This window comes from Diaphorina citri, unplaced genomic scaffold, assembly GCF_000475195.1.
Source record: "Diaphorina citri unplaced genomic scaffold, Diaci psyllid genome assembly version 1.1 scaffold94, whole genome shotgun sequence".
Classification (NCBI taxonomy): domain Eukaryota; kingdom Metazoa; phylum Arthropoda; class Insecta; order Hemiptera; family Psyllidae; genus Diaphorina; species Diaphorina citri.
The window spans coordinates 70,296-82,142 of record NW_007377531.1 but is presented as its reverse complement, the minus strand read 5'-3'; positions in this window follow the sequence as shown (position 1 = coordinate 82,142).

Sequence of the window (11,847 nt, the reverse complement as noted above, 5' to 3'; positions counted from 1 at the left end):
TTGATTCCTGCCCGGGGCGGATTTTATCCTGAACGGATAATGTTCGTTCTCGGAACGGCTGGCTTTCTCTTATCCAGCCATCCTTTTCTCTTCGATTTCGGGAACGATAAGACCTTAGCAGTTATAGTTCCCCCTATCAAACCTCTTGAAAAAAAGAAAGTAATGTGACGTCAAAGTTTTTCGAATAGTCACACTTCGAAAAGCTCAAATTTGAAGGGGCAACAACGGAAAAACAGAAAAAGGGGAAACAAAAAGATTTCAAAAATCCATAGAGCCTCCACTGGTCGAGATGTTGTAAACAATCTGCATTATAAAGTCAGAAGTCAGCTGGGTAGCTCCAATGCTAATAGCAGGGGCGTATACTGAGGGTGATAAGTACCTACGTATGTAGTTGTATGTATGTATAAGTTTATAAGTATACCACAAGAAAAACTTTTTTAAAGCTGGTAGGTACATAGATAATTAGGTACTGAATTTTTCATGGTACATACCTACTTAAAGTTACATACAGAGCTCAGCGCGAACATAGGAATGTTGGTAAATACTTGATAGAATATTAATCATCATTACAAACATGCACAATCTGCATTATAAAGTCAGAAGTCAGCTGCGTAGCTCCAATGCTTATATCAGGGGCGTATACTGAGGGTGATAAGTACCTACATATTTATGTAGTTGTAGGTAAGTATGTATAAGTCTATAAGTATACCACAAGAAAAACTTTTTTTAAAGCTGGTACATAGATAATTAGGTACTGAATTTTTCATGCCAAGAAACAGAGTAAAGATATAAGGAAGCGCAACTGTTAAGAAGGACAAGGATATGTGGGGACTCTTGTAATTCGGATTAAATTAGGAATTTCGGGAAAACAAAGTTCAGTAATGGAAATACAAAATATGTTCCTGGAATTCCGAGACATGTAATGTAATCTCGGATAAACTTTATTAAGGAGAATTAAATTTGGGTTTTTAAATTCGATGAAATGGGAATATTTCTTTGGAAGAAAAAGTACCGACCTCTTACAATGATCTGGGAAAAATTCTTTAGAGATAATTAAATTTGGATTTGAAATTTTGTAAAAAGGGAACATTTCTCTGGAAAAGAGGGACCTCTTAATTTCATATGGATTCTGTCATTACTGAATGAGTATTTAATCGTGTTTCTGTAATCTTAATCTCCATAAAAAAAAACAAAAAAAAAAAAAAACAAAAACAAAAACAAATTCCAGCTATGTTGAAAAAGTCCCGATGATTTTCTATAAATCCACATGGAAATGATAACAAAGGATTTGCATTTCATGACGTCATACTCCATGGTGAATTATTCGCGTACAGTGACAATACAACATCATATACTCCATGGTGTTGTCATTTCAACGGCATTACAAACTATGTCAAACTGTTTTCAACATGGCGGAAAAAATGGATAAAGCACATTTCTCCGTTGACTATACTCCGAACTGATGGTATAGTAATAATATCCCAACTGAAAATGCTTTCATCTGTCTGCTGCTGCTCGTCCCTATCCAGTGACCCTCACACCATCGGAAACGTAAATGACATCAATGCCCCCCACTCGAAAATTTTAAAAGGTTGGGGAAAAAAAAAAAAAAAAAAAAAAAAAAAAACAAAAAAAAAAAAACAAAAGAAAAAATATATAAATAAATACATAGCTACATCGTTTGAAGTACTTTAGACTTAAATAAAACTTTGCAATGTTCAACTGTTGAGCTAATCTGATATCCTATTTCGACAGTCTTAATAATTTCACTAAAGTTTACGTCAAAACCGAAACTCAAATAAAATCTTTACCAAAGTAGACAAAATAAGTGAGAACGTAAATTCAAATAAAAGTGTAAAAATATAACTAAACCTGCAGATAGTAGAGCATTTGAAAAAGTTGAATGTGCTAATCCGTACCTATGAACAAGTAGTCTGCAAGAGCCAACATTCAGACCTTGTTGAAACCACATTCAAGTTTTAAAAACAAAGAAAAAGTTAGATAATATCAGCATAAATAGTGAAAGAACCTTGGAACTAGACTCCCTTGGGTTAAAAAAGCCAACATTCAGACCTTGTTGAAACCACATTCAAGTTTTAAAAACAAAGAAAAAGTTAGATAATATCAGCATAAATAGTGAAAGAACGTTGGAACTAGACTCCCTTGGGTTAAAATTTTTTAGTGGAGACGCCAAAAACACCTACAGCTGTGCCAACACTAGAAATAATATTCTAGCACAAACAATAGAAGTGGCAATGTAAGAAAACAATGTCTTGAGTTGAATGAAGTATCAGATTTTATTAATTCAAAGTTTATTGACTGACTTGGTATCTCGTTGGGTATTTTCTCTCAATAGGTGACTGAAAATAGGTAAGTACATACTTAAAATGAGGCTGGTATAACAACAACGCTTGAGTTTCATGTGGGACATGAATCCTACCGTAAGAGCGATTCTGGTGAAATTGATTCTGTACGCAAAAGGGGCCCCAGGGAAAGAAATACGTGTTTTAGAATTTTTCCGAATTCCAAACGGTTCTCGAGTTTTCAGGGGTGGCAACTTTTTTTTAAACACCCTGCATAAAAGTGTGCATAAGAAAATAAGCCATAGGCAGGTAATGAAAGTCTTTTTTTTTTGCCATAAAATTTTATGCTTTTCAGTGTGAGGCTGTGAGAATGTGAGATAGAGGAGGTAGTTTGATCTTAATATTATGTTTTAGTTATGGACCTATATTATTTTACAAGTACCTATTACCTACCTACCTATTTATTTTCCAATATTAGGTAGTTAGGTTTTCTACCTATTTTCCTTTCCTGTATTATGTAGGTTACTGTATTTTATAGTGTCTATTATAAAGTATGTAAAGTTTTAGTTATGGACCTATATTATTTTACAAGTACCTATTACCTACCTACCTATTTATTTTCCAATATTAGGTAGTTAGGTTTTCTACTTATTTTCCTTTCCTGTATTATGTAGGTTACTGTATTTTATAGTGTCTATTATAAAGTATGTAAGTAGAGAGATACCTATGTAAGGCTTGCCAAACGTCCCGAATGGGCCGGGACAGTCCCGAATTTCAGGGGGTGTCCCGGCGTCCCGTTCAGTTTTTCATTTTGGGGCGTTTTGTCCCGAATTTCCGTCTTTCGCGGATTTCGCGATTATGTTCGCGGATTTGGTGATTTTTTTCGCGGATTTCGCGATTATGTTCGCGGATTTGGTGATTTTTTTCGCGGATTTCGCGATTATGTTCGCGGATTTGGCGATTTTGTTCGCGGATTTGGCGATTATGGTCGCGGATTTGGCTATTTTGTTCGCGGATTTTGCGATTATGTTCGCGGATTTCGCGATTATGTTCGCGGATTTTGCGATTATGTTCGCGGATTTGGCAATTATGTTCGCGGATTCGCGTCCCGAATCGACATTTTGGATATTTGGCAAGCCTACCTATGTATAATTCCTCACTAGATTTTGAATTGTGGCCCTTTTGGGATTCCGTACGGCCCATTTTTACAAAAGTTTTTTTGTAATTTAATCACTAGTAGATATCTATGTAGTTATCTTACTGGCATATTAGACCTTTGTAAAATAAGTATTATAATATCTCTATTATTTTGTCTCTTGTGGCTTCATAATGTTATTAGCCATTAAAGTTTTTTTTTTTTGTGTGTATTGTAGCAAAGATTATTAAATTTTCTATTACAGAATAACTAAAAGGAATTTGAAAGGAAGCTAGGAAAATTAGGAGGAGGGGAAGAAAAGGGAGGAGGAAGAAGAGAAGATGAAAAGAGAGGTAAAGTTAATTCGACGGAGAAGGTAGACGATTGAGTACAGGTAATTTTTTTTTCTTTCTCTTCTCTCCTCCTCTTCTCCTCTTTGCTCTTCTCCTCTCTTCTCTTATCTTCTCCTTTCTTCTCTTCTTCTCTCTTCTCTTATCTTCTCTTCTCCTCCTCTTCACTCTCTTCTCTACTCGTTCTCCCCTCCCTCCTTTTCTCTTTGCTTTTATCTTTCGCTTCCCATCTGTATCACAGCATAGCATACGCTCCGAATTTGAAAGGAAGCTAGGAAAATTAGGAGGAGGGGAAGAAAAGGGAGGAGGAAGAAGAGAAGATGAAAAGAGAGGTAAAGTTAATTTGACGGAGAAGGTAGACGATTGAGTACAGGTATTTTTTCTTTCTTTTTCTTCTCTCCTCCTCTTCTAATCTTCTCTTTTCCTCTCTTCTCTTATCTTCTCCTCTCTTCTCTTCTCCTTCTCCTTTCCCTCCTTTTCTCTTATCTTTTATCTTTCGCTTCCCATCTGTATCACAGCATAGCATACGCTTTCTCACATAAGACAGTGTGGTTACAGTTTTTTACCACCATGATGCGAACAAAAACTAATCTTTGTAAAAAATATTATCTAATATCTCTATTATTTTGTCTCTTGTGGCTTCATAATGTTATTAGCCATTAAAGTTTTTTTTTTTTTTCTTTTTTTGTGTGTATTGTAGCAAAGATTATTAAATTTTCAATTACAGAATAACTAAAAGGAATTTGAAAGGAAGCTAGGAAAATTAGGAGGAGGGGAAGAAAAGGGAGGAGGAAGAAAAGAAGATGAAAAGAGAGGTAAAGTTAATTTGACGGAGAAGGTAGACGATTGAGTACAGGTAATTTTTTTTTCTTTCTCTTCTCTCCTCCTCTTCTAATCTTCTCTTTTCCTCTCTTCTTTTCTCTCTTCACTTCTCCTCTTTGCTCTTCTCCTCTCTTCTCTTATCTTCTCCTTTCTTCTCTTCTTCTCTCTTTTCTTCTCTTCTCCTCCTCTTCACTCTCTTCTCTACTCGTTCTCCCCTCTCCCTCCTTTTCTCTTTGCTTTTATCTTTCGCTTCCCATCTGTATCACAGCATAGCATACGCTCTCTCACATAAGACAGTGTGGTTACAGTTTTTTACCACCATGATGCGAACAAAAACTAACGAACTATGTTAGAAGATGTTAGATCATAAAAAGAGTGATACCGAGTTGTGCTCGTGAATTCATTTTCCAGTATAAATATTAGATCAGCAAAAGCTTTATTTTCAAGAGCAGTGCTGACGAATGGGTAGGTAATAGGCCCCTGATCCAAAATATGTACGTCAAATTATTTCACATTTACGTCAGTCCGCGGGTTTGATTCCTGCCCGGGGCGGATTTTATCCTGAACGGATAATGTTCGTTCTCGGAACGGCTGGCTTTCTCTTATCCAGTCATCCTTTTCTCTTCGATTTCGGGAACGATAAGACCTTAGCGGTTATAGTTCCCCCTATCAAACCTCTTGAAAAAAAGAAAGTAATGTGACGTCAAAGCTTTTGGAATAGTCACACTTCAAAAAGCTCAAATTTGAAGGGGCAATAATGGAAAAACAGAAAAAGGGGAAACAAAAAGATTTCAAAAATCCATAGAGCCTCCACTGGTGGAGATGTTGTGAACGATAAGACCTTAGCAGTTATAGTTCCCCCTATCAAACCTCTTGAAAAAAAGAAAGTAATGTGACGTCAAAGTTTTTCGAATAGTCTCACTTCAAAAAGCTCAAATTTGAAGGGGCAATAACGGAAAAACAGAAAAAGGGGAAACAAAAAAAAATCAAAAATCCATAGAGCCTCCACTGGTGGAGATGTTGTAAACAATCTGCATTATAAAGTCAGAAGTCAGCTGCGTAGCTCCAATGCTTATATCAGGGGCGTATACTGAGGGTGATAAGTACCTACATAATTATGTAGTTGTAGGTATGTATAAGTCTATAAGTGTATACCACAAGAAAAACTTTTTTTAAAGTTGGTATATAGATAATTAGGTACTGAATTTTTCATGATAGGTACATACTTGATGTTACATCCAGAGCTCAGCGCGAACATAGGAATGTTGGTAAATACTTGATAGAATATTAATCATCATTACAAACATGCTTAGTCAGATTTCTACTGTTGCTGATTAGGGATCCCACTAGGCTTGAACACCGAAGGTTTCGGGTTCAACTAAGCCTCGTGAGGAAAATTTAGTGGCCATTCTGAATGATGAGAGATCAGTGGCGGTCTCTCAGAGAAAGAAAAATCACGAGCCCTAAACTTTCCTTTCAGTTCAAGAATAGCTCTTTCATCAAGTATATGAGGTAGGTCAGCCTTTGTCCCAACCTTGTTTCATACAATGGCAGCCCTAGGGTATTGTATTTGTTTTGTTAACCCATATAATGCAATATTATCGTAACACCAGAATAACTTGACATTCTCAGAAATTAGATCAGGAGATACTCTAGATAAGTATTAGCTGCCACTCGTATGTCCTACTTTTCTCTGTTTTTCAAAGCTCTCTAGTTCAATATCTAGAATATCTATGCTTTTGGGTAGCTACATCAATTTTCCCAGTGTCCCTTTTTTCTCTCTCTCCATCTCCCTTTCTAGCTACTTTCATAATTTCTTTTGTCAACATTGTTCCCTTCAATGTTATAGTTTTTTACTCTCTTCTCTTCATCTTTCCCTTTTCCACCATCACCTCCTCAGTTTCTTTTTCCCGAAACCAAAGGAGGAAAATATCGTTGTACTAATATCGATAGTTAGAAAATAAATTGGGTGTTCGGACATACTAACAGTTGCAATTTCCCATTCACATAATCCGCTCTGAAAGTTAACAATCCACAGGATATTACAACTAACAGCCTTAGAAAATAAATTGGGTGTTCGGACATACTAACAGTTGAAATTTCCCATTCACATAATCCGCTCTGAAAGTTAACAATCCACAGGATTTTACAACTAACAGCCTGTCAGGATTGTCAGGATCTGTAACAAAGCCTGACTCTTTCCCAGAACAGTCTCTCGTATAACTTGTTGTCTGCTCTCTCATATTACCATACATTATTCCTGTCATCTCCCCCTTAGCATACTTCTTTCCCTCCCATAACCTTCCTTTTCCTTCCTCCTACCCCTCTCCTTCCTATCATACCCCTCCTTTACCCTTCTACTCTTCCCTCACCCTTCCTTCGTCCCCTCCAGTCCTTCCTGCTCCTTCTATAATCCGCTCTGAAAGTTAACAATCCACAGGATATTACAACTAACAGCCTGTCAGGATTGTCAGGATCTGTAACAAAGCCTGACTCTCTCCCAGAACAGTCTCTCGTATAACTTGTTGTCTGCTCTCTCATATTACCATACATTATTCCTGTCATCTCCCCCTTAGCATACTCCTTTCCCTCCCATAAGCTTCCTTTTCCTTCCTCCTACCCCTCTCCTTCCTATCATACCCCTCCTTTACCCTTCTACTCATCCCTCACCCTTCCTTCTTCCCCTCCCGCCCTTCCTGCTCCCTCCCCTCCCGTCAATGTAGAGAAAAAATGATAATGCAACGAGGAAAATGTTGCTGAGTGTAGAAAGTATGACACATTACATTACAATCATAATATTCATATGAGCGGAGGACGGCGCGTGGTGGTGTGCAGATTTTGACACTAAAAAAATCAATTTACGAGAGCCGCGGAAAAAAATAAAGCCCGTCCTTGAAAAAATCCAAATAAATCGGAAATTTGGTGCCATTTTCGGGTGGTTTTTAGACTTTTGAAATTTTGTGTTGAAAAGGATGATTTTAATAAATATACCTACCCTAATCAAGTGAAGGCATCTTTCTATATTTTATCTCTAAAAATCTCAATCTGTAAAAATAATTCATTTTCGGGTGGTTTTTAGACTTTTGAAATTTTGTGTTGAAAAGGATGATTTTAATAAATATACCTACCCTAATCAAGTGAAGGCATGTTTCTATTTATCTCTAAAGATAATCTTATACCTATTAAAAATCAAGGTTTCATTATAAAATCGACACTACTAGTATTTCGCATCATACTGCTCTCTCGATTTCCGTAAGATAAAACCTCCGTTTTTAGAGTTCCCTCTATCAAACCTCTTCAGATTGTAAGAAAAAATGAATATATCTCATCCCTACAGGGAATTTAGCTTAAAACCAGGTTTAGACTTTAAGATACATAGAGAAACATGCAAATTAATATGGTTATGCTGAAAGCTAGGGCGAAGAAGAACTTGAACATTTACACTACATCCACAAAATTTGCCTATCTAGAAAGTAAAAACTAATTTTGTGGAAATTTTTTAAGCATGTAATACGTTCAGCCTAGTTTTTCATTGAAATAGATGTAACTATCTCAGTGAAATCTGTCTTCCATCGTTATATCGTTACTCATTAGTCAGTTAGTCTGAACTTTTCACTGAGTGGGAACAGTTTGGTTTCCAAGTATTTGTACTTCAGGTAGGTTATTTTACAGGAATGTTAACGGAATGAATCCTTCTTCAAGTGTCCAGGCTTTCATGTTGTCTTCCAAGAACTTCCGGGCTTTCATTTCTCGAGCCTTTCAAGCTAACTGGGTTGGGGCTTTCATGTTGTGTTCCAAGAACTTCCGGGCTTTCATTTCTCGAGCCTTTCAAGCTAACTGGGTTAGAAAATTGAACAGTAACATTTGGCATTTAGAAACCTTTTACCCTCTGTTCTCAATCAGCAGATAACATTTTCAGTTGAAAAATATACAGTTGGTTTTGTGTGTCATTAGAAGGTTATCGCATTAAATGGCTTTCATGTTGTGTTCCAAGAACTTCCGGGCTTTCATTTCTCGAGCCTTTCAAGCTAACTGGGTTAGAAAATTGAACAGTAACATTTAGCATTTAGAAACTTTTTACCGTGTTCTCAATCAGAAGATAACATTTTCAGTTGAAAAATATACAGTTGGTTTTGTGTGTCATTAGAAGGTTATCGCATTAAATCCTGCAAGTTTATTAGATTTGTGCAAAGTGAAGTTCCATGTACGAGAGCACTCAGGAAGTCCGAATTTTATGATTCTCCAAAGACATTTTTATTCGAGGTTTAAACGTATGTAATATTGATGATAAAGGATTCCGAGGGAGGATAGTATTTTTCTCTGTTCAGCTTTATCCAATGCTTTTCTCTTGTCATTGATAATGCAAGAGTCCTGTTAGGGGAGACATTATGTACCTAAGTGAGGGTTTCAGTCCAGCTACCTATATCGGACCCATGTTTTGCAGAGTCTTATTTATTTTTAAATGTAGAAGTGACTTTTTTACATTTTACAGTAGAAAACTGGACGCTGGACATTATTCCAATTAACAAGACTACCTCTCTTGTCATTGATAATGCAAGAGTCCTGTTAGGGGAGACATTATGTACCTAAGTGAGGGTTTCAGTCCATCTACCTATATCGGACCCATGTTTTGCAGAGTTTTATTTATTTTTAAATGTAGAAGTGACTTTTTTTACATTTTACAGTAGAAAACTGGACGCTGGACATTATTCCAATTAACAAGACTACCTCGTTTAACTCAACTTATATTTTCCTTTCAGTTCAAGAATAGCTCTTTCATCAAGTATATGAGGTAGGTCAGCCTTTGTCCCAACCTTGTTTCATACAATGGCAGCCCCAGGGTATTGTATTTGTTTTGTTAACCCATATAATGCAATATTATCGTAGGCATAGTTACATACTCAGAAAGTATTGTAATCGGTCCAAATGTTTATACATAACGTCTTATGCTTGATGGCACCACAAACTGAGTTGAATCTTGGTTTAAATTAAACAATAAAATTGGAATAAATAATCTGTTTGGTCGATTTTAACCTCTTCAACCAATCAGAGAGCTTGATTCAAGAAGTTTAACCTACCTACAAGTTTGCAGGTTGTGTTACTCGACCATTAGTATCTGAAATTCTTTTCATTTCGTTTGGAGTAGACTATCATAATAAAATTAGGAGTTTAATTCCCTATGTTTTTTGGTCCTTGACTAGACAGGCATTATTTTTTAAAAAACTTGTACGTATACATGCCTACTTAATTATGAAAATATAGTTACACAAGCTATATATACTGTATAGTTGAAATAATTCATAAATGAGTGAGCAGGTTGTGTTACTCGACCATTAGTATCTGAAATTCTTATCATTTCATTTGGAGTAGACTATCATAATAAAATTAGGAGTTTAATTCCCTATGTTTTTTGGTCCTTCCTTGACTAGACAGGCATTATTTTTTTAAAAACTTGTACATACGTGCCTACTTAACTATGAAAATAAAGTTATACAAGCTAGGTATGTATACTGTATAGTTGAAATAATTCATAAATGAGTAGGCAAAGGGCACTCGTCATGTACAAAAGAGTATGTACACAATCAGGCGTACCAACTCTGTTGACCTATTTACACAACAAATTAGTCAAATGAAGTACATAAATTTCATCCCTCTTCTCCACGATTTCATATTCCGGGCAAATATTCCTGGCAAAATACATTTCCATGAGGAGACTTCACGGTTCATGCATCATTAGTCCTGATCGTCCAATGAAAAACTATATGAGGTCCACTATATCCTAGTTTTTCCACTATACCTACATTCTCCAATAAAAAAAAAGCTGGAAAATATGGTTTTGTTTTACCGTAATTTGTCGAGTTCATCAGAGACTAAATTTGCATAATGGACGACTATTGTAATCGGTCCAAATGTTTATACATAACGTCTTATGCTTGATGGCACCACAAACTGAGTTGAAACTTGGTTTAAATTAAACAATCGGAATAAATAATCTGTTTGGTCGATTTTAACGTCTTCAACCAATCAGAGAGCTTGATTCAAGAAGTTTACCTACCTACAAGTTTTCAGGTTGTGTTACTCGACCATTAGTATCTGAAATTCTTTTCAATTCATTTGGAGTAGACTATCATAATTAGGAGTTTAATTCCCTATGTATTTTGGTCCTTGACAAAAGACAGGCATTAATTATTTAAAAAGTTGAACATATCTACATGCCTACATAATTATGAAAATAAAGTTATACATGCTATGTATACTATATAGTTGAAGTAGGTAATTCATAAATGAGTGGGTAAAGGGCACTCGTCATGTACAAAAGAGTATGTACACAATCAGGCGTACCAACTCTGTTGACCTATTTACACAACAAATTAGTCAAATGAAGTACATAAATTTCATCCCTCTTCTCCACGATTTCATATTCCGGGCAAATATTCCTGGCAAAATACATTTCCATGAGGAGACTTCACGGTTCATGCATCATTAGTCCTGATCGTCCAATGAAAAACTATATGAGGTCCACTATATCCTAGTTTTTCCACTATACCTATATTCTCCAATAAAAAAAAAAGCTGGAAAATATGGTTTTGTTTTACCGTAATTTGTCGAGTTCATCAGAGTCTAATTTGCATAATGGACGACCAGACACAATCTACGAGGATGGGCGCAGGGAAATTGTGGAAAAAAATTCATAATAGGTATTTAACTTTATATTTTCTGGGGGGATGGGCATCTCCTTGTTCAAATGAGAGTAAACAATGATTTTTCCTCCTGTAGGTACATAATTTTTCATATTTTTGTACAAAATAATTTCCTCACACTGGTTACATATTTTTGTAATGTACCTACCTACATACCTACGGAATAATTGGTTTTATACATCAAGTACTGTGTTAATATTATAATGGCAAGTCGGGTGCGGTAATGTAAACATGCAATTTTATACTAAATGGTAAAGTACCCACCTTTGAATATCAACTCCATACCTGATAATACTTTCAAAATACATTTAACTAAGAGTATAAATTGTTGTTTCCACATGCTCGAATTGAAACTTTTTTCCAAGTGATTATCGAAATTTCCTGAGAGAAAGATAATGTAAAAGCACTACAATAAACTTGGAGACTAAACAGTCAATGTTTAAATTCACACTGTATTAAATCCAATATACCGAAACCTTCAATCGAATACAAACCTTCAGATAACCATCCTGTATTCAATCCAACATCTCAGAAAG